The sequence below is a fragment of the Oreochromis niloticus genome, linkage group LG14, assembly GCF_001858045.2.
Source record: "Oreochromis niloticus isolate F11D_XX linkage group LG14, O_niloticus_UMD_NMBU, whole genome shotgun sequence".
NCBI classification, from domain to species: domain Eukaryota; kingdom Metazoa; phylum Chordata; class Actinopteri; order Cichliformes; family Cichlidae; genus Oreochromis; species Oreochromis niloticus.
The window spans coordinates 36818144-36843715 of NC_031979.2; the positions used below are offsets into that span (position 1 = coordinate 36818144).

The window sequence follows — 25572 nt, forward strand, 5'->3', positions numbered from 1 at the left end:
AGAGTTGAGTTATTTCAGGAATATACAATTATTCATGCGTATCTAATAAACCTTTACATATTTGATATGTACATACCACGGCACAAATAATAAACATCAAACCTCCTCAATAAATACCAGTCTTGAGGTGGGAAGTAACACTGGTGCCTTGCTTCCCGCTTCAGTATGTCTCACTGAGAATCTCCATTCAACCAAACCATCACATCAAGTTATGAAGATGATAGGGTGGAAAAAGAGAAACCAACGCCATCGGTGACGGTTTATTACACTCTTACGGTCCAACTGACGCCTCAGTTTGCTGACATGAGGAAAGTCAAATAAACCAGAACACACAGGCAAAACCAGTGACGCTTAAAGATTTTATTTACAGCCATAAACCCAAGAATTTTAATGCTTTAGGTTCAATGACTAAATTCAGTACATCCATAGGAATTCTTTTCCCTCTAACAGCAAACAAATGTTTTCATATTTATGTGCAAGGGCCGACTGTCTGTTTATGCCAGTTTAATATTTTCCGTACCAATTAAGAGCTTAAGCAGCCCACCTTAATCTTTAATGACTCCTTAATCAAGTCCATTGTGTCCAAATCAAATCCATTCAATCAGCAGACAAAAAAGAGGAAAAAAGAAAGCAAAAAATAAAACTGAAATACTCAGAAACACACTGAACAGGGTGAACCAAAGCATTAAGAATGCAGTTTCATTTCATCTGTTTCTAATTTTATTTTATTTTTTTAACAAAACCTGCAAAGAAAATGACACGAGACACTAATTTATAGTGCTGCTGAACCTGGTCAATATGAGACAATGGACTATCTGATTGATCTGTAAATATGCACAGTACTGTGTGAACACCATTTAAATACCAAGGAGTGCTTCACAATCTCATATTTAATGCATACTCATAAAAAAATGTATTTATTTTTTATTTTTATTTTAGTTGTTTTTAGTTGATTCTATGCTGTTTTATCTTGTTTTTTAATATAGGGCTGTTTGAACTTGAATTTTCTGTACAGCACTTTGGTCCTGTGCTGGGTATGTTAAAGTGCTTTATAAATAAAATTGGATTGGATTGGAAAAAAGACACAGTAGAGGAATTTAGGAGCTGTATTTGTATTTGAAGTGCAGCAGTTTGAAGGAGTCTGAAACCAGTGGAGATATGAGTTGGTTGTCACATATGGTCGATCAGGAGGAGTTAATGATGAAGTCAGTGTAGTGGATAAACTAAGGGTGAAAAGGCACAGCAAGATATGGTTACACTTTTTTTGGACAGTTACAATAAATATACCACCATGGTTTTAAAACTTTAGGTCATGATTAACATGTTATGCTCAATTCCAATGCCATATTTTTTTTTGACTCAGCTGCATGACTCATAGTTCAAAAAAAGAGTTTAGTTCCTCCTTGTAAAGCCAACCTGAGATGAACATTGTACTACAGCTGTAGAGCCAAGAGTAGAAGAAAATAGGGATGATGCATCAGATTAACCAGTCTATTGGCCAATGTCAGCCTCATTCACTGGTAACAACATATCAGCAGTACAGGTAGCACTTGTTTCTATAAGTCACATTAGTTTCACACACGCTAAATACTTAACAGTATAATCATGAGGTGAAACAGTCATTTGTTTCCCAGACTCACAAGAAGATACAGAAGAAGCTACTTCAGGTACTCCTTTATTCACAAAAAAAATTAAACCTGAACTTTTAGAGCTAAGCTTTTGGTTCAGAGGGATTATTGGTACATACACTAGCGCTATTACCTGAAACTCATAATAAATTAATATTGGAAAAGAATATATTTGATAGGAAAGAAGGAGAACAGGAAAGCTGTTTTTCCAGCAGAGCATCAGATCATGTACAAAAGAAACTGTCATGGAAATTTCCATTGTTTTCTTACATACCTGTCCATCTGTCTGTTTGTGGGTATGCAGGGTGCTGAGCATACACTCGAGGAGCAGAACAGACAGAACACACACACACTCAACACAGCAGGACAGAATTACACACACACACTGTTGTTGTTTTGGGAAGGTCAGTCTGACTGTGAGGTTGGACGGTGGACGGTGGCCGACAGGTGTCACACAGCACCAGGTAACACACCTTGTTTTGCTTGCACTCTGTCACGTCTTGCCAGAATCGCCTCACAGAAACGGCGATGGAGACGGACGCATGTGTATAAAAACCACACACAAACGCAGAGAAGCTGACACACAGAGATACACAGAGCACAGAAATGTTTGGCTGCTCGTCTGCTGCTGTGTTTGCTTTATCTACAAAAGGCCATTAAAAATAAATCATTAAAAGGACTTCAAAAGGTCTGTCATCCAGATTTAGGTTAATGAGAGCAGGAAGATTTGGCATTTTGTTGTTGGGATCAGGGACTTTAATATCTAAATATAAACAACTCTGGATTATTCTAGCATTATGTCAAATACATAAAAACCCTTAGCACTGTGTCAAAACACGAAATATTCCTAAAATTACATTAAACACTAACTTTAGCATGTTGTCAGCACCTCTTAATGTCAAAACATTTTTCAGAGCTTTAATATGTCAAAATATGTTTCCTTCCTGCCCGGTTAAAACACATTTCTCCATTTTTACCTCATCTACAAGTATAGCAATTAGTAAAACATCAAAACCTGCTTAATCTATTTTTTAAGCGCGGTCCTCTGCATTAAAATAAAATCTGTTTCCTTTGTACTGTCAGCACTGCACACAGCTGTAATGATTCATGAGGTTTCACTGACACTGAGGACAGAGAGAGCCTATCAACAAGGTTCTTTTCCAGAACGTGTATAAGATCATGTGATGTGGTGCAAAAGTAAATACAGCTTTTAACTGAGGCAATAAACTCACGCTGCATAAGGAGAGCAAACTTCACTATATGTGGAATTATTTACCATAAAAGTAAGAAAACTGGAAAACGGTTTTTATCAGGATAAATAGATAAAGCCTATCTTCAGTGAATTTTGGATAACCTAAACCAGGGGTGTCCAACTCCAGGCCTCAAAGGCCGGTGTCCTGCAGGTTTTAGATGTGTCCTTGATCCATCACAGCTGATTTAAATGGCTAAATGACCTCCTCAACATGTCTTGAAGTTCTCCAGAGGCCTGGTAATGAACGAATCATTTGATTCTTGGTGATATCCAAACTCTACAGGACACCGGCCCTCGAGGCCTGGACTTCCCCACCCCTGTCCTAAACTAAAAAACCAAACCCAATGCTGTGCTGCTTAAGGAAGAAGAGAGTTCAGATTTTTTGGGTAAATAATTATCTGTGAGGTGCAGTAGCTCAATAGAGCCACGAGGATGTGGCTGCTTCTTTTTGTTTGCGTTGTGTTATAGTCAAGCAGCAACGTTCTGACAGACTGACAGCATGAAAGCGAGCTGTAGTTCCTGCAGCCAGTGGCTACAAAAGCAGGGCATTCCCCTTTGGCTGCCACATAAAAAATGGCCACGTTCACAGTAGAACTAAACACTTTTACAGCCAATTAAAAATAATAAGAAGAAGAAGAAGAAAATTGCTAAAAAAATCCTCACAGCAAACTATTTTCTAAGCGTGATAAGTAGGAATCTGCAGTAGTGGAATATTTATTAATTCTTTTTTACCCTGAAAATGTGTAAAGAGAGTGTTGTGTTGTTAGCCTCAGTCCCTCAGTGTCACAAAAGAAAAAACAGAAAACAAATAAATAAATGAAGAACATATTGTCTCCTTTTAACTTAGACCAACTTTGTGAGTCACAACCAGAGATTTCAGCATGAATATTTCATGTTTACCATCTTTTAAGCTAAGATCGCACAGCAGAAATAGGGCTCAAAAAGGAAGAACGACTTGATTACTGACTGAGAGAAGCAACTGCAGTCTGTTAAGAGATTGGAGCAAAGGCTAAATACATCAACATATGCATGAATGAATGAATGAATACCAACCTGACAAAGAAAATGTGAAATGAAGGATGGCAGCAGAAAAGTCTGGGCTTGAAACTTCTTCTCATACTTAGAGGTGGCACATTTTACATACTTCCCAGCAGCAGTGTTTTCTGCAAGAATATTGTGTGAGAATTTATAATTATGTTGTAAATGTATTCATGGTATTTCCACAACGCTGTGTATGCCTCCCGTATCTGTTCCCTGGGCTCACCCTGCCTGCATATGTGAAGTGTATGTTCACATGCGTGTTTGATTAATGAGTGCCCTTGAATAAGAGGAAGGCCTTCAGGGATGTGTGGAGAATAATTAGAAACTTGAAAGATTACATTTACGCTGGCTAAATGAACACAGGGACAGATTTGTAATTCATAAATTAAGTATCTGGAACGGTCACAGTAAACATGACTCTATACGTGCCGTAAGACGACCTACGCTGCACAGAATCGGCATTTTGGAGTTTGATTTAAAGCAAACGCAGCACGCATATCAATCAATTTTCAGCCTGTTTCCTTCACCAGCGCCGAACGTCAATGTCAGCTTTGAACTCAACGGTGAGAAAAGTTTTCAAAAATGCTCCCTGCTCAAGACCGCAACATGTAACAGCAAAAAGAAAGACTTGGACACCAAGAGAGCAAGAAGACGGAAAGGTGGAGAAGAACAAAGAGAAAAGAAGTGAATGGAAGAGATGACAGACAGATAAAAGAAGAGGAAGAAGGGGAGATAAAAATAGTGGTCTGTGCAGTGAGCTGTCAGCTTTGGAAGTGTGGTGAATTCAGCTGGATGCTTCAGTCCAGGTGCTGTTTCTGGCCCTGAGCAAACAGCATGCACCTCCCTCTCTCTCCGCTTGTGTGTGTTTGTGCTGACTGAGAGGAAAAGTTCTCAGTTAAACAACAATGAGGAAACCCAGAGGGGAAGCCTTTCCGCTGATGGATTAACACAATTGACACGCTCACACTACGCCAAACACACACTGGATGCAAGTGAACAGGTGCAGACAGCAACACGAAGCATGCACGCACACACAGACGCTCCTTGGATGGGACTGAGGTCAGGGATCTGTCAAGTTCCACCACAACAAACCGGCGCTTTGTGCACAGGGACACTGGCACGCTGAAAACCTTGACACAAAAATAAAAGACCTGTCTAAAATATCACTGCACGATGTCCTAAAAGGATCTAGTCCTAACCAGGAACCAGTGAAGTAAATCAAAAGTACACTGAAGATCGGGATGTGCGATGCTGCGGTCCAGAATATTAACAGCACTCAACAATCTTATCGGCAGTCTGACAAGCACACTTGGCAGTATTTACCCTGGTGTCAGGAACCAGCAGGATCATTACAGGGATTACTAGAATTAGCACTGATGTGATTTTTTTCAATCATCACTATAAAGTGCACGGTGAAAACACCCATTCACCAGCCTGTCAGCAGCTGGGAGGGGTTCAGGCACTGCATCAAGAACAACAAAGATGATGAAGAGCATAGACCTGAGATGCTGCATCTATGGTCTCTACTTCAAAGCTGCACTTTCAGCGTGAGTGGGCTCTATGTGCAGCGAGAAAGAACCAGGTGAGGCGATAATCAAGTGCTGCTCGAGCCTGTCAGGTGATTTTCTACATGACAAAATATTTTGTGCCAAAAACTTTGAAGAACAAGTCGAAATGGAGTCTGTGTTTGCTGCACTGATGGAGCATCGGCATTACATTAGACCTCTAAAGATAACAGGCAACGTGGTACAGACCGACTCCATACAGAGCTGGATGTTTAATTTGAGATCAGTCTTAAAGTAAGAGGTAGGATACGCCCTGGACAGGTCGCCAGTCTGCTGCAGGGCTAACACATAGAGACAGTGTTAGGCCTGTCTCACAACTATGGGCAATTTAGAGTTACCAATTAACCCATCCCCACTAACTGCATGTCTTTGGACTGTGGGAGGAAGCCAGAGTACCCGGAAAGAACCCACTCAGAAAGACCTGATGGTGGAACTGAACTCAGGACCTTCTTGCTATGAAGCAACAGTGCCACCATGCTGCCTCTACTTTCTTCCCTCTCAGAAAGTGGACTTTCCTCAGTCTTACAGGCTTTGATGCTTACTGGCCTCTCTGAGCTTGTTTGGTGGCAGGATCTTCAGAGCTGTTGGCTTGTTGCCTCAAACCTCAGTGGCATACTCTTTGATGGTTCTGACGCTGGAGAATTTTCCTGTCGGTGTCTAACGCCTTCTCCCGTCTCAGACTGGGGCAGGTTGCAGCCGAGTATTTAACTCTTGACAAGCTCTGCCTTTTCTTTTTCTCCCACATCATGACTGTGTGCGCCGTGCTGGGAACTCCGACTCTTACAATGACATGAAAAGAACTTATGCAAAAAAGGAAGCAATCATTTGTCAGCCTCAGACTTATTAGATGAAGAGGTGTCCATTCATAAAAGATGCAGCATCGAAATGTGCAACTACACCTGAAGCTAAGAGAGGGAGAGGAGAGATGTTTCTCTCCAGAGAGACGAGCGACTTTTTCACTGCTCACTTATGTAACATAAACAAGGTTTGGAGGAAATGAATGAGCAGGAAATGCTATAAAAACAAGAAAAAAAAGAAAAGAAGACAGATTGAGCTGAAAAGAGGGGAAAAGAATAAGAAAAAAATCTATGAGCAAACTTCGTTGTGTGTCTACAGGGTTGTTGTGATGTTCTTATTGTGGCACTTTGGGCAGGAGGAAGAGCCATTCAGCCAGAAGAACTGAAATCTCAGTGACAAACACAGCTGCTCTGCTGAAGTGTCCTTCAGCAAGACACAGCATAACTCAGGGATCAGTTGTTACAGGTAGGGCCTCATTTCAGTGAGAATTTGCAGCTTATACCCAAGAACACGCAGCAAATGAGGTGCAAACAAGCTTAGCAAAGATCTTCTACCAACACCGCCATCCAGAATCCCCTAAGTCCTAAATGGATTCCTCTCTGAGGCTGTGGGACTGAAAAAATCTTATTGGCTTCATGAATTTGGTGAGGACAAACAGTCTACAACACACACTCGTTTTAAACAATCAGCTAACAAGCTCTTGTACTGAGGGTGTGAGAACATTAATGTGTTATTGCACTCTTTGGTTCAAAACATACTTAGAAAACAGGAAATACTTTGTATCAATAGGTAACTTCACATCTGAGCAGACAAGTATCACATGTGGAGTTCCCCAAGGTTCCATCTTGGGACCCCTTCTGTTTAACATTTACATGCTCCCACTGGCACAGATTATAAAGAACAACAAAATAAACCATCATAGCTACGCAGATGACACACAAATATATATCACAATGTCACCAGGAGACCGAGGCCCTGTACAGGCTCTTGGTAAATGCATTGAGGAAATTAATGACTGGTTGTGCCACAATTTTCTCCAGCTAAACAAAAACAAAACTGAAGTAATAGTCTTTGGTGCCAAAGAAAAACGATTACAGATCACCAGAGAACTTCAATCTATACACCTAAAAACCACAAACCAGGCGAGAAATTTGGGTGTAGTGATGGACGCAGACCTAAACTTAGAAAAACACATTAAGACAATAACAAAGTCAGCTTACTATCACATCATCATTTCAAGGATAAAAGATCTGATGTCTCAACAGGACCTGGAAAAACTAGTCCATGCATTCATCTTTAGTAGGCTTGATTACTGTAACAGCATCTTTACAGGTCAACCTAAAAAATCAATCAGACAACTACAGCTCATTCAGAACTCTGCTGCTCGAGTCCTCACTAAGACCAAAAAAGTGGACCACATCAGTCCAGCTCTGAGGTCTTTACACTGGCTGCCCGTCCATCAGAGGATAGACTTTAAAGTTCTGATGCTGGTCTATAAAGCTCTGAATGGTTTAGGACCGAAATACATCAGTGATCTCCTGACCCAGTATGAACCTTATATCTGGAACAAACTCCCAGAAAGCCTCAGATCAGCTGAAACACTCAGTTTATTTAAATCCAGGTTGAAGACTCACCTATTCTCAGCTGCATTTGAATAAAGCACCAAATCCACACTTAAGTTTAAATTTCAAAACCTACTTTTTAAACTACTGATTTTATCTACTGTTCTGATCTTATCTACTGTTTTGATATTTGATTTTATATACTGTTTTGTTTGTTTGTTTGTTTGTTTCCTTGTTTTAATCAATTTTAAATCATGCTTTTTATTTGTTTTTGTTTTTAATGTCTCTGTAAAGCATTTTGAATCACCTTGTTGTTGAATTGTGCTATATAAATAAACTTGCCTTGCCTTTACACACCAACAGATCTGCAGGAAAAACAGGAACATGCAATTTATCAAAGCCTACTTTTTACATGCCAAATTGGATTTCTGTCTTGTGGGAGTCAGATGATAACTTGAAGAGGTGAAGGAGCTTTGAGAGCATCTAAACTTTTTGTTCTTTCAACATCACTGTCTGGCACCTTTCCCTCAATGCTCGCACTTATTCCAAAGCACGCCTCTCTGATTTATTTGTTCTGGGGGCATAGGGAGTGCTCTATCCTCTGCACACCTTTGCTGAATTTAGGGATGAATCCCCACAGGCTGTAGCCTTTATGTTCAGCAGCTTAACTCTGACCGAGCTGTGGGAAAGAAGCGATAACACTGAATTTCCCTACAGGGAGTAATGCAGGATCAGAGAAGACAGAAAACAAGAATCCCTCTTGAAAAATCACAAGAAACAAATTGAAACTTTGGCAGATTAGGAGGAGTTTAAAACAACTTGTTGGCAAAATGTGTGAATGAATATCAGGAGGATTTCATTTTGCCTCCATCTGAAAAGAAAATGTAGCTCGTGACCTTTAAAGACAAACTAACAGTGAAAATATGCAGTTCTGGTATCTTGACAAACACTGATGAGCATAACTAAGCTTCTTTATAAAAGGTTTACCAGCATCAGAGACGGACAGCATTAACTATTACTAACAATAAGCAATACTGACAAAGATAAAGTATCCATGTGACTAATTTGATATGAACTGAGACCTTCTCCTGTTGTCATATCTATTTTTGCTACTTCAAATGTATTTAGCATTGTTGTAATTTGATCTGATGAAAACAAAACAAAAAAACCTTAAAGTTAGAGGAAACTGAGATATATTTCAAGATACTTTGTATTGGCCCAGATAAACTATCATCACGTCTTCCCTTGATTCTTTAGCTGTTATTAGCTAACAGGACCCTAGCTGTGCCGCTCAGTTGTAGCCCTACTCTGGAGAAACATAATTAAAACCACAGTTCTCCTACTACTAACTGACAAATACTGTTAAGATATAATCAAACGTTAATCATTTTATAAACGCTCAAAACTTGGTGAGTTAGCTTGATAACTGGTAACTTAGCGTTCCTTTAAAAATACTGTCAAGTTGTGTTAAAAAAAAGTGTTAAAAAAAGTATATATCTAATATATATGTATATATATAGATATATATCTATACATATATACATTTACATATACATATATACATATATATACATAGTCAGATGTACTTTGTTGTAAGCTATTCAGCTCCAAAACATCTGCACCACAACTGTGTTAAGAATGTGTTTGGTAATGTAGGGCGACAATAATCACTGCTGCTCCATATCTTCATTTACATCTCTGCAGACGACCGTTTTTAACAGATGAATGTGCTGTGGAGGCAGAGACGACTGTGAGCAACGCAGGAAACACATCTTGATAATAAAAAGCTTGATTGTTCTATTGTTCAACCAAGAGTTGTGAAATCCAAACCTAGAGAATACAATACGAGCTCTAATAACAGTCTTCACAAATTTATCGCCTCCATTTCGTTTATTAAATCCTCCTTTATTTTCCTACCGCTTCTCTCCTGCTCGCTCCTCAATTCATTCATTTATTCCTCCCCTGTGGTTTCTGTTCTAAGCCAGTGGAGATGATGGTTTTAAGTCTCCGAGTGCTGGTCCCCATTAGCAGCAAACTAAAATCTGCCTCTCTGACTGAGATGCTTTTGTTCAGCATGCCTGCTCATCACTATTGTTCGACGCCGGGGCTCCTATTTGCAACCAAAAACCTCTAATGTTTAATAGCAAAGAGGCATCTTTAATGTGGCTACATGATGTGGGAAAGAAAAGATCTGAATGGATTCCAAACGATGAGAAGCGAGCACAAAGTACAAATGAATACAAAGCATACAAATGACACACAGAGACACGAGACAGTGGGATTCACAGTTATTCCTGGAGCAAACCTGTTATTGCTCCAAAGCTCTGCAAATGAAAAGACAAAATGTGAAAATCAGCTCCAATCAAAATGGTTTTGAAGAAAAGATACTGAAACTTTTCCAAGCGAATGTTCAAAAATGTGTTGTTTAAAATATATCAGTCTTTACTGTTTATGTATAATAATGGTGTTAATAACTACATACAGTCAAAGTCATCGCTCTGTTCTGTATCTCACCACAGCCACAGCTGCCCACTGTGTGGAAAGAATCACATTTTGCAGTTTTAAAATTAGATCCTGCTTTAACGCTGCTCACGCCAGCTGATCACGCCAGCTGATCAATGATCTTCATCTTCATTAGTCTTCATTCTAATAAGCTCTACTTCCTAGACACACTAAGCTACTATTAGCCAAACTGTTACTGTAAACACTTGCCGTGGTGCTTAACTAAAACTAGCATGCAAAAGTTTGCGTGTCCACAAAAGCAAAGCCAAGTTTAACACAACAATGGTGGAAAAAGTGGTCTTAGAATTTTTGAAGCCTGCAGGAAATTTAAATGATGTCTAAGCCGTTGTGAAAGATCTTTGTCACAAAGGGAAGCTGCTCTGGGATGCAGCTGAAAAACCCATTCAGTCGGCAATGAGAGGTTGATTTTGTGCTTTGAATTGAGCAATTGGCAGTCAAATTGTCATTTGTGGATATTGACTGAATGCGCCGCTCCTCTCTGGGGAAAGAGACTCACTCATTTTACATCTAAATTTGTTTACCAACTAAAAAGCAATCACATCATTAAAAAATGAATCCTGTGATACATTATATATGATGAAAGACGGTGAAACACAATCCTTCCTAGAAGCTGAGGATTGTTTCCCTCAGCACATACAAGCAAAAACACAGACAGGTGACAAAATAATGGAAATAAAAACACAAGCTATGTCGGTACTTGGTGGTTTGACTATGGTGGTGACAGACACTCAAAATCTCCCAGGTATTCAGATATCCGATGACGTTGTGTGATAATCTTCACCATCATCAGAGCATTCAGTGGGACAGAATAATTTGTGTATATGCGTATATAATAATTTGACTTGCAGTGACCATAATGTCTAAGCGGCCAAGAGAACCCAAACCACGGCAGCAAAATGCTCCCACTGAATAACAGAGCCACCAGATCCCCTCACTGTTGGTGTCAAGGGTTTAATCTTTCACCCACGTGGACCAGTGACGTTCCTTTTTCACAGGGTCCAATATTGTCCACAGAGCCATTACATTCAACAGCAATCTCAAACTGCCAGTCGCATTGTTGAGTAACTAAACCGGACTTTAAATACAACAGCAATGATTGGCTCTTTGTGCTGTGCACATACAAAGTCAGGTTAGTACTCCCTTGCAGGTTAGCATTCACTCACGCTTGCATTGCCTGTTTACTACGTTCTGCTACAAATACAGACGAGAACATTGCTGCAACAGAGACAATATGTCAAAGAGGAGAAAACCTGAACGAAGGTCTAGTGAAGGCAGCTGCCTGTAAGAGTAGCACACACATGCCTAGTCTATATTTTGGCATTTGATGACACTGATAGCATAAAAGGGATTATTCCCAAGTTTCAGAGTTTGTACTAGCTAATAATAATCCAACAACCTATGAGGCGAGAAGCCTTTACACTCCCATCACTTCTCAAACTCAAAATCCCATAACTGCTATTAGCTTCTGGTAGACTCATCCAAACACCATTAGCAGCCATCCACTATAAGTTTTCATTGCCTATAAAACCATTGTTACTGCTGTGAAGCTGCAGTGCTGGTCTGCTCTGCTTTATAGCTGCTGCTGCAGATGCTTACACTGTCCTTACCTCTGCTTTAAGAGGCAGCACACGTCCTTGAAACGCTTGTTTTGTGCTGGCAAACAGATGTGTCCTTGGTCAGCGTGAGCCTAATATACAATATAAGGGTACACAACACAGGACACATACAGGATACCTTCACACTGATATTCATGGTGCTATTATACCTAACCTTGTACAGTGTAAGATGCTCCACAAAGAACTCCAGTAAAACAGACACCACATTGTAGTTAATCCTCAGTTTTTGGTTATAATTTACTTCTACCCACACATGTCTTGAGTTTCATGCAGTCTCTCTTCTTTCTTTCTCTGCTTTCTGCTGTTTGCAATCAGCAGTAGACCTGAGTTTGTTATTAAAGGGGTTAAAAAGCAGGATAGAGCATGCAGGACAGAGAACAGCCAGCCACTGCAAGCAATTAACTGAGCTATTCTCACAGGCACACAATCTGATATTACATGAACTTCATGCTCACTAGCTGGCAGGTTAAAAACAATTTGATGTCCAATTGTGCTGAAACATGTGCACTCTCAAATGATGCTCAGTGAGGTCATTTATGGGAAAGATCAGGCTGCTGCACAGGTGTGAAAATGCTGCACATTATTAATCTGTGGTGCCTACTCGAACTGAACCGGAACAGAGCACTGTGCTAATACTCTGTTTATATCACAGGCAAAATGTGAAATGCAAGGTTTGCAGGCCTAGAGATAAATACAAACTCATGGCTTTAATGCTCTGTCATTTCACTTTCCACTCAAAAGACCACTCACCCCAAATCCAAAGCACAAATGTCGCACACAGTTTACACTCCGAGTGCAACAGCAGGGCACAGTCTGTACTCAGGGAGTGTAAACTGTAGCTGGGCTGAAGTTGGTTTGACTGGTTTGACACCAGATTCTTTCTGGCCCAGAAGATTTTTCCATTCATGGGATAAAATCCTTTTTTTTGCTCTTTTTTTTGCTTGCAGACTTTAAATCAACTGAAGTTTATGGGGAACTCCATTTGTACCCTTAGGGTGTGCTTTAAGGTGGGCCTGCCTCATTATGAGGATGTAAGGTTTCCCTCGGGTCTCACTTATATCCGAACCTCACTCATTGGTGAAAACACCAAGACTGCACCATCGAAGTAGCTCAACATGAGGCACCGCGATGGGACTAAAGTAAAGGTTGGTATCATCATAGTGGCTTTTATCTGCTTACAGGTAAAAAGCTCAATGAGCGCTTCCCGTGCTAACAAATCCAACAACCTGTCCGTAACCGCTAACACGTTGTACCTGTTGTACAACGTACAACTTCAAACACTCATCGTGTCACTTTACATGTCTCAGTTTCTATCAAGATACAAAACTCTCCCCCAAGTACCCACACACACACACACACACACACACACACACACACACTTTCATATCTTAGTGAGGACATCTCTTTGACATAATGCGTTCCTTAGCCGCTTACCCGAACCATCAGCTAAACCTAACCAGAACCTAACTGTAACACTGACACTGAAAACACATTTTGAGAAAAATGCCTTCAAACTTGTGGGGACGAGCGTTTGGTCCCCATAAGTGACTGTTGGCCCCCAAAAGTATAGTAGCATTCAAATTTTTGGTCCCCACAAAGATGTCTAAACAGGTACACACACATACACACACATGCACGTACAAAAAACAGCATCATGCTCATCACACATTCTTCGTGTGCTCTGTCAATATAACTGCAAACACAAACACACAGACATTAGCAACACACATGCCGCTGTCACTTTTGTGTTTATGTGTGTGTGTGTGTGTACGCGTGTGCGTGTGTGTGTCAGACAGCAACAAAACTGACAGACGACAAAGTACAGCAGTAACCTTCTAACCTGTGGTGGCTTCAGAATGACAGAGGCATTATGAGTGTGTGGGTGGTGTATGTGCCGTGTTTGTCCGTGTGTTAGCCTTGTTAAAGATCCATTTCAATTCTGGAAGATTCAATATTTATCAAATAGAGACGCAGGTGTCTGACTGCGGGATCTGAAATTACCACAGAGGATGAACGAGAAATGGAAAGAGAGGGAGGAAGAGAGAGAGAGGGGACTTTCTGTAGCTTCTCCTCAGACCTCCGATCATTCCTGTGCTTAAGTAGGTTTTATATTGATTTTCCCCCTAAATGAAATCAAGTGGTACATTTAGAAAAAACTCAGTAAGAGCAGTCATATACTGGACCCCCGGTGGAAGAAAACATCAGTTACTCTGCAAAAGCGATCCTACCTGTTTCAGAGGGTTTCAGTATCTCTTCAACAATGTCAGCCAATCACGACCAAGTATGGCAGCAATGTGATGACTCGATCAGGAACAGCCTGAAAAAAAAAAAGATTTTCATTGATTAAAAATCTTTTTTTGGTTAATAAAAATGAGAATTCAATGTCTTATAAAACCTTATCTGCCAAGTCTCAATGCAGGCCCAGTCATCCAGGCAAGGAAGTCCCAAAAAGTTGATTCTGTTCACCTGGACGTAGACATTTCAGTGGGAGAAACGTTTTATCACTCATCCAGGTAACAATAATAATAATATTAATAATAATAATGGTAATAAACAGTACTTTGTGGTGAAAGTGGTGAAAATGCTACGTCCAGATGAACAGAATCCACTTTTTGGGACTTATCTGCCTATCCCAGCTGTCTTAGGGCGAGAGGCAGGGAACACCCGGGACAGGTCGCCAGTCTGTCGCAGGGCTAACACATAGACACAGACAATCATTCACACTCACATTCACACCTATGGGCAACTAACCTGTCCCCACTAACTGCATGTCTTTGGACTGTGGGAGGAAGCCAGAGTACCCAGAGAGAACATGTAAACTCCACACAGAAAGATCCCGGCCTGGGATGGTGGAATTGAACTTAGGACCTTCTTGCTGCGAGGCAACAGTGCTAACCACCATGCCCATTAATAATAACATTAATGATAATAGTAACTTTATTTATATAGCACTTTTCAAAACACAGAGCTACAACGTGCTTCACAGTTCAAATAACACTAACCTATAAAAATGAGTTTTCAGCATTCATGAAACAAACAGCGTGAGCCGACCTGACTGAGTGAGGACGGCTGTTCCACAGTTTGGGTGCGACGGCCTCAAAAGCACCATCACCTCTGGTCTTAAAATCAGAGCGTCAGAGCACAAGTAGCTATGTCCATCTTCTATATACAGTGTGTGGCTATAAAATAAATATAGAGGTGATTTTAGAGCCCTTCATGGCTGTTGCCATAGTGGCCACACCATGTTACTACAATTTGATTCCGTGACCCAAAAATAACTTTTCTCCACACACTAATGTGAAGAAGGACTCTGTTTATCACTCGAGTGTATTCCATCTGGTCTGCTGACATTTGGAAAGTATAGACGAGCTGTATGATTTTGCAGAGAGCCAGCAGGAAGTCAGCTAGCTTGGCGGGAAGAAATCTGATCTGAGCATGTTCTCTATGGGCTTCACTTAGAAAAAGCAACACTGTGGAAGCCCGTGTTACGTCTTGGTACCAAATGGGGGAAGACTGGAAAGGTCTTTTTGGCGCCTGCATCATTGAGCAGCTGCCATTTGAATGCATGAGGCTTTTGGCTGTTTGTAATGATAAAAAACAAACTCTGCAGCACAGTATGATGCTTCTGCATATTCGACCTTTTACAAGTTGAAAATTCACGTCAGCTTGTTCCCTGCTTGCAATTAAGTGCAAACATTCGATAAAGATTGTGAGTCGGGATTATGAGGTCACACATAAAACATATAACTTCGTGTGATGTGACTGGATTAACAAGACAGAAGAACATCTAAATGACCATGAAAGATTGAGGTCTATTCAGCAGTTAGAGATGATCCCCTTCACTTAATCTCGCTATCTAACATCTGAATCAAACGCCAGCCCTCGTCTTCAACACCCAGCAGCTGCGCGTGAATAAAAGCAAAGCGTCCTCCCTCTCGCTCTCTCCCACAGTGCTGATATCGATGATGGCACAGCGAGGATGTCAGCGTTTCACTTTTAAATGAGCAAGTCAGGATGCTAGAGTGTCAGCTCCAAAGGAAGCCCTTTGTACTGCAGAGGCCAATATGCCTGGTTAATGAGACTGTGGCTCAGACCCGGACAGTGAGGCCTTGTGGGAAGAATGCTGCCGCTCCTCTGGTCTTATTAAGATGAGAGGAGAGATAAGTAGATGGGAGAGAGTAGGTCTGGCTCTGTTCACTGTCCAGCCCTCCTCTGTCTATAATCTGCTCTGCTGACATTGTGCTACATTCAACCGTAATTACGCTTTGGGAGGAGTCGTCGTCCACAGTGGGAGGCGTGATACTGAGGATAATCATGCTCATAATGACAACCAGAACTTTACAACATCTAATCTAAAGGCAGCTACAGAGATTTTCAGCAACTGTTTTGAATGCCACACAGTGCAACATCGATCTAATGACTCAGGTTTGATATATAAAGTGTCGATCGGAATTTTGAGCCAATGTACTGCTGCATATTTGCTCTCCATGATTGTTGGTATATACTGCAGAGTATGCACTGGACCTTCTGGCTGAGAAACTGTGGGAAATTACACATGCATATAGCAGGGTAAGCCCACCGTAAAGCATATGCTGGTTAATTTTCCTTTTTAACTAATAATACCCATAATTTATGAAATGAATACCATGCTGCATTTAATAAGACTTGAAAATAGCAACTGAGACCATAAGAAAACATGTCAGAAATTACAGTATTTTTCCACGGACTTCTGCAGTTGCCCCCTGGTGGCCATTTGTCTTCACTTTTTAGATTTGGAAGCTACATCCAGCTTTATTCATGCAGTCTGTGGTAAAAAGAAAGAAAAATGCACAAATAGTTGCATAAACAATTAGATTTTTTGTATCCATCATTTAATGACTATTCACTTATTCAAAAATCATGACCTTCTGTACTATCTGAAATGTAGATCTGCATGGTGATTCTCTAATATCTACTGTTTCATAGCCTACTATGAGTGTGCACTTCCTTGTTTCCTCCGATGCCACATCCTACTTAACTTTCATGATAACACCTGGAGGACACATGCAAACAAACAGCGTGCCAAAACTTAATTATTTGTTCTTCTTTGTTGAAAGAAGTCTTTCACTTTGCATTTTTTGCCTCCATTTATTCTATTCAGGTTTGTTAAAGTATTTTCACAGTTGCACCAGTGTCACATTAATTAGTCCCACTGTGAGATCATTATTCTAACTTTTGCCCTTGATCTGAACAGGAGGGACTGTAACAATGGCCAACTTCTCTCTTAGTGCAGCTGGAGTGGTGACCAATGATATCACCACAGTTCTGTCACACTGGTCATCTTTCATCATGAACAATGAAAAATGGCACAGTTTACTTTCAGCGTTATACATCTTTAATACATCAGATAAAGAGAATATTATCATTTTTTCTTCAAAAGCAGTAGCTTTTGTTCCAAGTCTATAATTTATCTATAATTCAATGATTCCAAGAAGTCCTCCAACATGAAACATGACACTGGCCAGGCGCCCCTAGCAAATAAAAATGATCTGTAGGAGTCCAGAATTAGTGGACCAGCCAGCAGCAGCATTTTTGCTCAGCTAGCTTGGTGTGGGTTTGTCCTCAACATTACATTAACAGAAATGAAGTTAAAGCCATTGAACTACTTTGGTAAAAGAATAAATAACTGTTTACCTGATCAGTTCATTCATGTAAAGCTCCTCGTATGTGGACTTTGTGGCTGTAAAATCTTATAACCACACGTCTTTTGTCTTTCTCCGATCATAATGACTATGGCCACTAGTTAAACAGAACTAATGGGTCATAATAAACTGCTCAAATAACCTAAAGCGTTGGAGAGAAACTTGCTGTGTTGTGAGTCAGTCCGTCCAATTCAGTTCCAAATAGTCATGTTTGCAAGTGAATTGGCTGTATGGACTTATAATTTGGTGTCTCTATTCATTAATTCATTTATTCATTCATCTAACCAGTTTCTTCTGCGTATCCAGTTCTGGCTCACTGGGTTGACACCCCGCTGCAGGGCTAACACAGAGAGACAGACAACTATGGATCTTCATGTTCCCAGCTACAGCTACTTTAGAATCATCACTTGACTTAACATGCATGTCTCCGTATTGTGGGAGGAAGCTGGAATACCTGTAGAGAAAACAGGAAGTAACCCTGCAACGACAACTGACTCACTGAGGTCTAAATCATCACAGGTGGAAACCCTAACTCTACCCTAATCCTACATCTTTGAGACAGACAAAGCAGAAACATCTGTGAAGAGTTTCTGATATTTTTCACAGTGATTATATTGTTTGTTCCATGATTGTTGAGACTCGAAAGAACAATTTAATAAAAACAAATTATATATTGTGATGGCCTCGGGGTGGGTTTAGGGTCGACTTACACACTCATTAATGAGGCCATGGCTTTGCCTCCATACAGTGTGTTTCTCTACAACCAGCTGGAGAGTTTCAAAGTCTCCAACTAAAGACAGAGCCAACACTCCACAGAGCTGATCTCTCTTTCTCTTAATGACAAAAACATCCATCTTCTTTTTTCTCAGTATTTCCAACCAGCTTTACAAACACTGGCAGTGAAAACGTCTGCTGGAAGACTGAAAGACTTTTTTATAACCTCACCAGTTTGGTTTGTCTACATTTCTAAACATATATTTAGGCAGCAATGAAACAGCGGTCATCGTAGCAGAAGGTTTACTGACCGTGGATTTCCTTGATAAGCTGATGGTGACAGAAACTGCATCCTTGTTTCCACTTAGGTTGTTTTGTAAAAATGTTTGTAAATAATTTCATTAAAAAAAATCTCATTATTATCTCTACAGTGATCTCAGTGGGATACCTTTATATTTATACTCTACTGATCATCAGAAAGAAAAATAAAACCACTTGAAGAGCGAAGATGACGATGCATCAATAATAAGCACTGAATATTATAAAAATCATTAATTTTTTTATTGAATTATTATTGAAGATCTAGACTGGACCAACTGAACTTCTGATTCACATCTCATCCCTTCTTGTCCCTCTTCATCTTCGTCCTTCGTCAGAGAGGATTTTAGGCCGTGGGCTTTGACCAACAAGCCTTCCCTCTCTGCTGCATTAAGACATCTGAGGTTTAATCTGAGGTTTGGGGTAGAAAGAAATCATGATTCACATGTTGCACTTGTCATTAGAACGAAACAATAAAATCCTTAGCACTGAGCCATGGAACCTCCAACAGCTAAAAACAGACTTCATGAACTTTCCACACCGTTGCAGTGGAACATATATCAGGATTTTACAGATCAATTCGACTGCTGAACCGGCCCTGTCCCTTGCATAAACAGCATATCTCTTTCCTCGAGATAATTCCACATGCAACAGTGAGCCTTCTTACTGGTTTTTTTAGATACTACCAGATCAGCCCATTTCTGGCATCTCGCCATTGGCTACGGATCACTTTTAAAGCACATCTTTGTCTGGCCCCAAACTACATTCAATTCAGTTCACTAAATCTCAACAGTAGCTTCAAGCTCAAAGTGATTTACATTGTGAGTTAAACACCAAACCGTAATACAGAGAAAACAATCATATGTCCTTCTATGATGAGCACTTGGTGACAATGGGAAGGAAAAACTCCCTTTTAACAGGAAGAAACTTCTGGCAGACGCAGGATCAGAGGGGGGCGGCCATCTGCCCGACCAGTTGGGTAAAGAGGGAAGGAAGACGGGACCAAAGACACGCTGTGGAAGAGAGCCCAGGATTAATAATAACTCAGGATTAAATGCAAAGTGCTGTATAAATTAGAGCTGGGCGATAGAACGATAACGATATGTATTGCGAAATAACTTTTTCTCGATAGAAAAATTTAACTATTGCTATAGGCCTCATCTCTCTTGTTCTCTTAAAAGGAAAAAAAGAACAGCTAATCCAGAGCCGAACCAATCACAGCCGCAGCGTCACGTCACGTGACTTGTTACGTACAGCACAAGTGCCAAGCCGCATATGTGTATTTGTTTGGGAAGCAGCCAGCCGGGCTGCCCAGGTAATGAAGGAAATGAGTGTGCCGACTAGAGAAAAATCAACCGAGAGCGTGAGCGAAGGTTACCGAAGAAAAAACAGATGATGGTTCCAATGCCGGAGAGCTTGTCGAACAGAAGGGCCACAGAAGTTCCGTAGTGTGAAGGTATTTCAGCTATTTCAAGTCTGACAAAAAACAGAGTAGCGCGCACTGTAAAAAGTTTACCTACAGCAAGTCTGGAAATACAATAAACCGGTGCATGCTCAATCTCTGACTGAAAGCGCTAATTCGTCATTCGGCTTTTGTCAGACTAAAGTAACTGTTAAAACTGTTTGAAAAGCTAAGCTATACAACAAGGAGAGATTGAGAATTTCCTTTTAGTTCTCAGTTTATTTGATATTGACAAAAGTTAGTCAATTTTGTCTGTTCTTCTGTAAAACAAACTAAGATTTATTTTTAGAATTAATATTTTGTTTCTAAGTGGAATTGACAATTTAGTCTGTTTTGTTTGTTCTATTTTGAAACTTAAACGCTTTAGCGGCTGCCTTTTGTGTAGTTTGCAATATTTGCCTTTATTTATCTGAAACTGAAGTCTCATGTTCCTTAAGTACATCTACCCTGTTGAACTTATTATGGGAAATAAATATTTAAATCAAAACAAGCTGCTAATTATTTCACATTTTACTTGTGAGCAACGGCACATTTAAATCTTACAAATATAGTTATTTGGCTTATATCGTGATATATATCGTTATCGCCTGAAATGAAAAAAACATATCGTGATATGAAAACATCTTATATTGCCCAGCTCTAGTATAAACAAAGCTGCTCTCTTGGTGGCACTCTCACTCGGTGTTGGCTCTCTCTGCAGTATTTTATCACTTCTTGTTCCTGTTACACTCTACGGGGGTGATCTGTATGGCTTCACCTGTGTAGCTTGTTTTATTACAGACCTTTAAATAACGACTTATTTTATAGTGTAACCATCAAGTGCTTTATCCAAAGTACAATTTCTGCTGAATCAGTTTCAACTTATATTCACTGATTGTATCTTTGGGGATTCACTAGCTTAGCTCCTAGCCTAGTCACTAACCGCATGGCTTCCTCCTCTGTCCCTTCAACACTTTCCTGATCACTGAGCCTCCTTTAGTAAAAACAGTTGTTTAATAAATAAGGCCTGTTAGCAGCTCTGGAGGCCAGGCTCAGTGATTTGGACAGCTGGGTCTGCACCCTCTAAAATTGTCCCAGGCAGCCAGGAAACTGGGTCAGCTGGGTGACGGTGAGGAGGAAGCGTACCCCTAAATAAAAACCCAGCACGCCACCAACCTGTTCACATTTGGGAATGTTCTGACCTGAGGCCAGAGCAGGCAACGCTGAAGGAAACCTGAAAGTGCTGGACAAAAATAAACACAGATACAAAGAAGAACCGTCGATCCCATATGAGCTAAATCACCGCTACAAGACTTAAAGGTGGCCATATTTTTCCTATCAGGGCCTCTTGACTCTTGAGGAGAGTCCACTCCTTCAAGCACATTTTCATTGACTTGGTTTAATGTGATATCACTGCATATGCTTCTGTCCTTTACAGGCATGTTATTGTCTGGTTATTATCTCATGGTATTTCATTCTCTTTGCTTTTATCCTACCATTGGTGCTTATTATTAATTGGAGATTATGTATCGGAATTTCAGGAGCGGGACCACGCCTCCAAACACGCTCCTTCTGGTTCTCATCTATATAGGTTCCCCCAGTTCTGCAAGCTGTTCATTCTCGTTTACGTGCCCCACCCTCCCTCCTTTTTTTCAATTCCTTAACTTCTTCATGTCTATTTAGTCCATGGGGATCTGCCAGGCCCGGGAGCCGTCGCCAGTCCCCTTCGAGGCCTTCCCCAAACCGCAGCTCAATTCATGTTCAAACATTTACCTTTATCTACTAAAACGCTGTCAAACCAAAAATGAGGACGTGGGCCCAGCTAGTGAACATTTCATGTTCTTCTTTCTTGTTGTTTTAATTGACTGGATGTCTGTTTTTTGGCACTAATTTTTGGATTCCTGCATGAGGTAAGTGTTTTGGGACCATAAACAGGTGCAATAAACATAGATGACATTAAAATCCAGGAGAAATCAAACACCTTCAGGTAAGACAAAGATAATATTACTGCCTCAGCACTAGAGGCTGAATCAGACCCCAGATGTCTGTTTTCCTGCCAAAGCTGCCACTGCAGGTCAAACGACCTGCTACAGCTGACAGGAGGACTTTATTTTAACACCTTTGTCACCGATGAACAGCTGCAAGTGAGACCATCCTCAATTCAGGTTTAGATAGGAAGATTGTTGTTGTCAGAAGAACCCCCCCCACACACACACACACACATTATAATATTCCAAAGTTATGAATAAAGCAGGCCAGTGAAAGAGGACTATTGGGAAAGGTGAAGGAGAAGAAAGGAGCAAGCAATGCAAAAAACAGGACCAACAAAGGTTTGCACTCAATTAGAAAGAACGGATGGATTATATGGTTGGAGAGCACAGCTGTCCCTTAATGGCTGAGCAATGAGAAGTCACTTTGTGGAGCAAGTTCACGGACTGTCATTATCATCTGCAGGATTGCTCCCCGCGGTTATTCGACAGTTTCTGCACGAGGCTGGAAATCCCGGGATTATTTTGTGAGGGTGAACGTCTTAACTCTGCAGCTGGGCACTCACTGACCTCAGCTAGCAGCATTCCCCCATCACTACCACTAAAAAGAAAAAAATATATTTTATTTGCTTTAATTACTCGTTTAACTTACACGCCCTCGTTTCATTTCAAGACAGCATGAAAGTCTCTACAGCACACTGCAGTAATTTATGATCACTCCACTTTCTCTCATCGTTTGTCTCCTCGGCTGTCACAGCAAGTGGGAAATGCGAAGTCAGAGAGGCGAGACAGGGAGAAAAGAATATAGCGACTACAGCTGATAACTCATTAGCCTAGTGCAAATACATCAAAAGTTTTCAAACAAGTGTTAATTAGTCTAAAACCACCAATGGACAGACGGCGACTGAAACCAAATGTCTAATGTACAGACACAGAGCAGTGACACTGAAAAAGACTTAAGATATTCAAACGCAAATGAAAGAAACAGGAAAGACTTTATCATCTCTGGACAAGGTGCAGAAGAGGAGATCAGGTGGTGTGGGAAGAGATTTTTGCAGAGTTTCCACTGGTCTGCTCACAGAATGAGCAGCAGGTCTGATCACAGCTTCCTGATAATTTTGGTCCAGTTATAGCAAACCAGCAATAACGTTATTGTTGGAGACGCTGTTGAATTATCAGTGGGGAGAGATGTGGAGGGATAATTGTTAGCCAGCTGGAATGGTGCTCACTCATTACAGGTTATCCTGTTGCTTTGTAGCATCTAAAAGCTATGTTTTAGACACTCTGGAGTTTTGTGTGAAAAATGTCACTAATTTTGTTTCCACCTACAAAAAAAATGCATTTTTGTAATGAAATTACTTATAAATGTGAGATTAGTTGGATGCTCGAATTAAAACCTACTACTTGACTGGTAAAGTCTTTGGTTGGGTACAGACAGCAGATGATGGATGAGTCACTGGATGAATGGCCAGGATTATGGGTGCCATTAATTAATGTGTGGAACTGATAGATTGATCAAACCGCTCTGCCATATTTCTTGGTGTTTAACAAACATGTGCTGTGTTCTCAAATGGAAAAAGGAACTATAAAAAAAAGAGAAACTTTGGAATAAAGTACTCTCATCACAGCGATGACAACTCAGTCTAATTCTATTAATAACCATCATCTAGCACCCTGATTAAGTCACTAATCCTCTCTGCTCTCAGCTCCACTGATTAACGCAGGATCACACACAGCAGAAACACACTAAGTCTGACAAATTTACATGTGTTGTTCCCAGTCTTCACACATGCTGAGTACAGAATGAAGGATCAAAAGCCCATGTGTACAGAGCTACGCCAAAGTTTAGAAGATGCTTCAAAAAGAAAGCCATGAATAATTTTTATTCATGAATCAAAATTCAAAAACCTAAATCAAATCAATATTTGCTTTAATAACGACACCAGCCTCCTCAACACTTGTGCAGTTTTTCAGGGTGCTTCATTCCTGCTGGCTGTATACTTGAGGACATCATAATGCTGTACGCTGACTTTGGATTAGATGCTCCCCGATGGTTCTGTGTGATAGATGCAAATCTAAACTAAACATCTGAAGTGCCAAAAAAATCTGCACATTGATCTGCATCTGTCAACAGGTGGCATGTTAATAGAGTCGCACTGTGTTCTTTTTTACGAGGTTCAAACCAGCATCAAGCTCCAGAGCTACAAAGTGAAGTCAGCTCACGAGTGTCAATCACCAAAGACTCCTTAATGTCCAACTTTACAGCACAGGCGTGTTTACAGCCTGCTATGAAAAACAGTGTAGGTCTAATTTAGCTCATTTCTCCTTTCATAACAATTGCAAAGAGAGTGAATATTTTTCATAACTAAACAACGACTATAGCAGTGAGCTCTAACAGTAGGCCAAAACTTTTGGGACAGTTATTTGAGAAACAATATGGGTTGGTTTGAGGTAGCTAGTTTTTAATCAATCAATCAATTTATTTATAAGCACATTTAAAAACATCACAGGTTGACCAAAGTGCTGAACATAATAAAACAGTAAAAAGTAGAACAAACACACACAAAGATGTTTTCAGACGGGTTTTAAAAATGTCAAGTGTTGGAGCGATCCTAACTTCAAGAGGCTGACTGTTCCTAAGTTTGGGTGCAGCAATCCCAAAGGCCCACTCTCCTCTGTTTTTTAGCTGCTTCTAGGGACAACTAGAAGCAGCTTATCAGCTGACCTGAGAGTTCTATTCGGAGTATTTTTAGTCAACAGATCAGAGAGGTATGATGAAGCTAATCCATTTAGAGTTTAAAAAAATAATCTTAAAATCAATTCTACAATGTACTGGAAGCCAGTATAAACGAGCCAAGACTGGGGAAATGTGGTCATGTTTACGAGTGCCTGTCAAGAGTCGGGCTGCAGCATTCTGAACTAGCTGAACACAAGAGAGCAGAGCCTGGCTGATACCAAAATCCAAGAAGCCTGCATCAACGTTTTTTTGCGTGAAACTCTACTGTAAATAACTAAGAGGAATGTAGAAACAAGACAGAATACACGCGTATGAAAGAAGGCAAGTCAAATGATGAAGTTGCAAGGCAGGGTTGAAGTGGGTGGAGATGAGTGTTACTGCAAAGCTGAAAAGAAAGGTCTACAAGATGGCTCCTCTGCTCTGAAGTATGTTAGAAGATGGTAGCACTGACAAAAAGGAAGTGGATCTGGATGCAGCACAATTAATGATACTAAGAGTTTGTTGACAGACAGGATTATAAATGTGTACATCGGAGAGTAAGCTCACAGTTTGGAGATGTACAGGAGAGTCAGTATACTGGCCTAAGGATGTTGAAGATGTCACTGCAAGGAAAGAATAAAAGCGAAAGACCAACGCAAAGGTTCATGGATGTGGTGAGACAGAATATCCAGATGGTCAGTCTGACAGAAGTCAATGCAAAGTATATGT

General features: G+C 40.5%; 1 protein-coding gene across 5 annotated transcripts in view; it reads right to left on the reverse strand.

Moving 5' to 3' along the window:
- The window catches only part of si:cabz01090165.1 (leucine-rich repeat and fibronectin type III domain-containing protein 1-like protein), a 386077-nt gene that overhangs the window by 110476 nt on the left and 250029 nt on the right, over nt 1-25572 (reverse strand). For 4 of the 5 annotated variants that reach the window (XM_003448988.5, XM_019345319.2, XM_025898204.1 and 1 more), the window contains one exon: nt 14214-14302. The gene's annotated coding sequence lies outside the window, so the exon portion shown is untranslated. Of the gene's footprint in view, nt 1-14213; nt 14303-16695; nt 16717-25572 lie in introns of those variants that run through there. The other variant, XM_025898205.1, reaches the window with a different exon arrangement.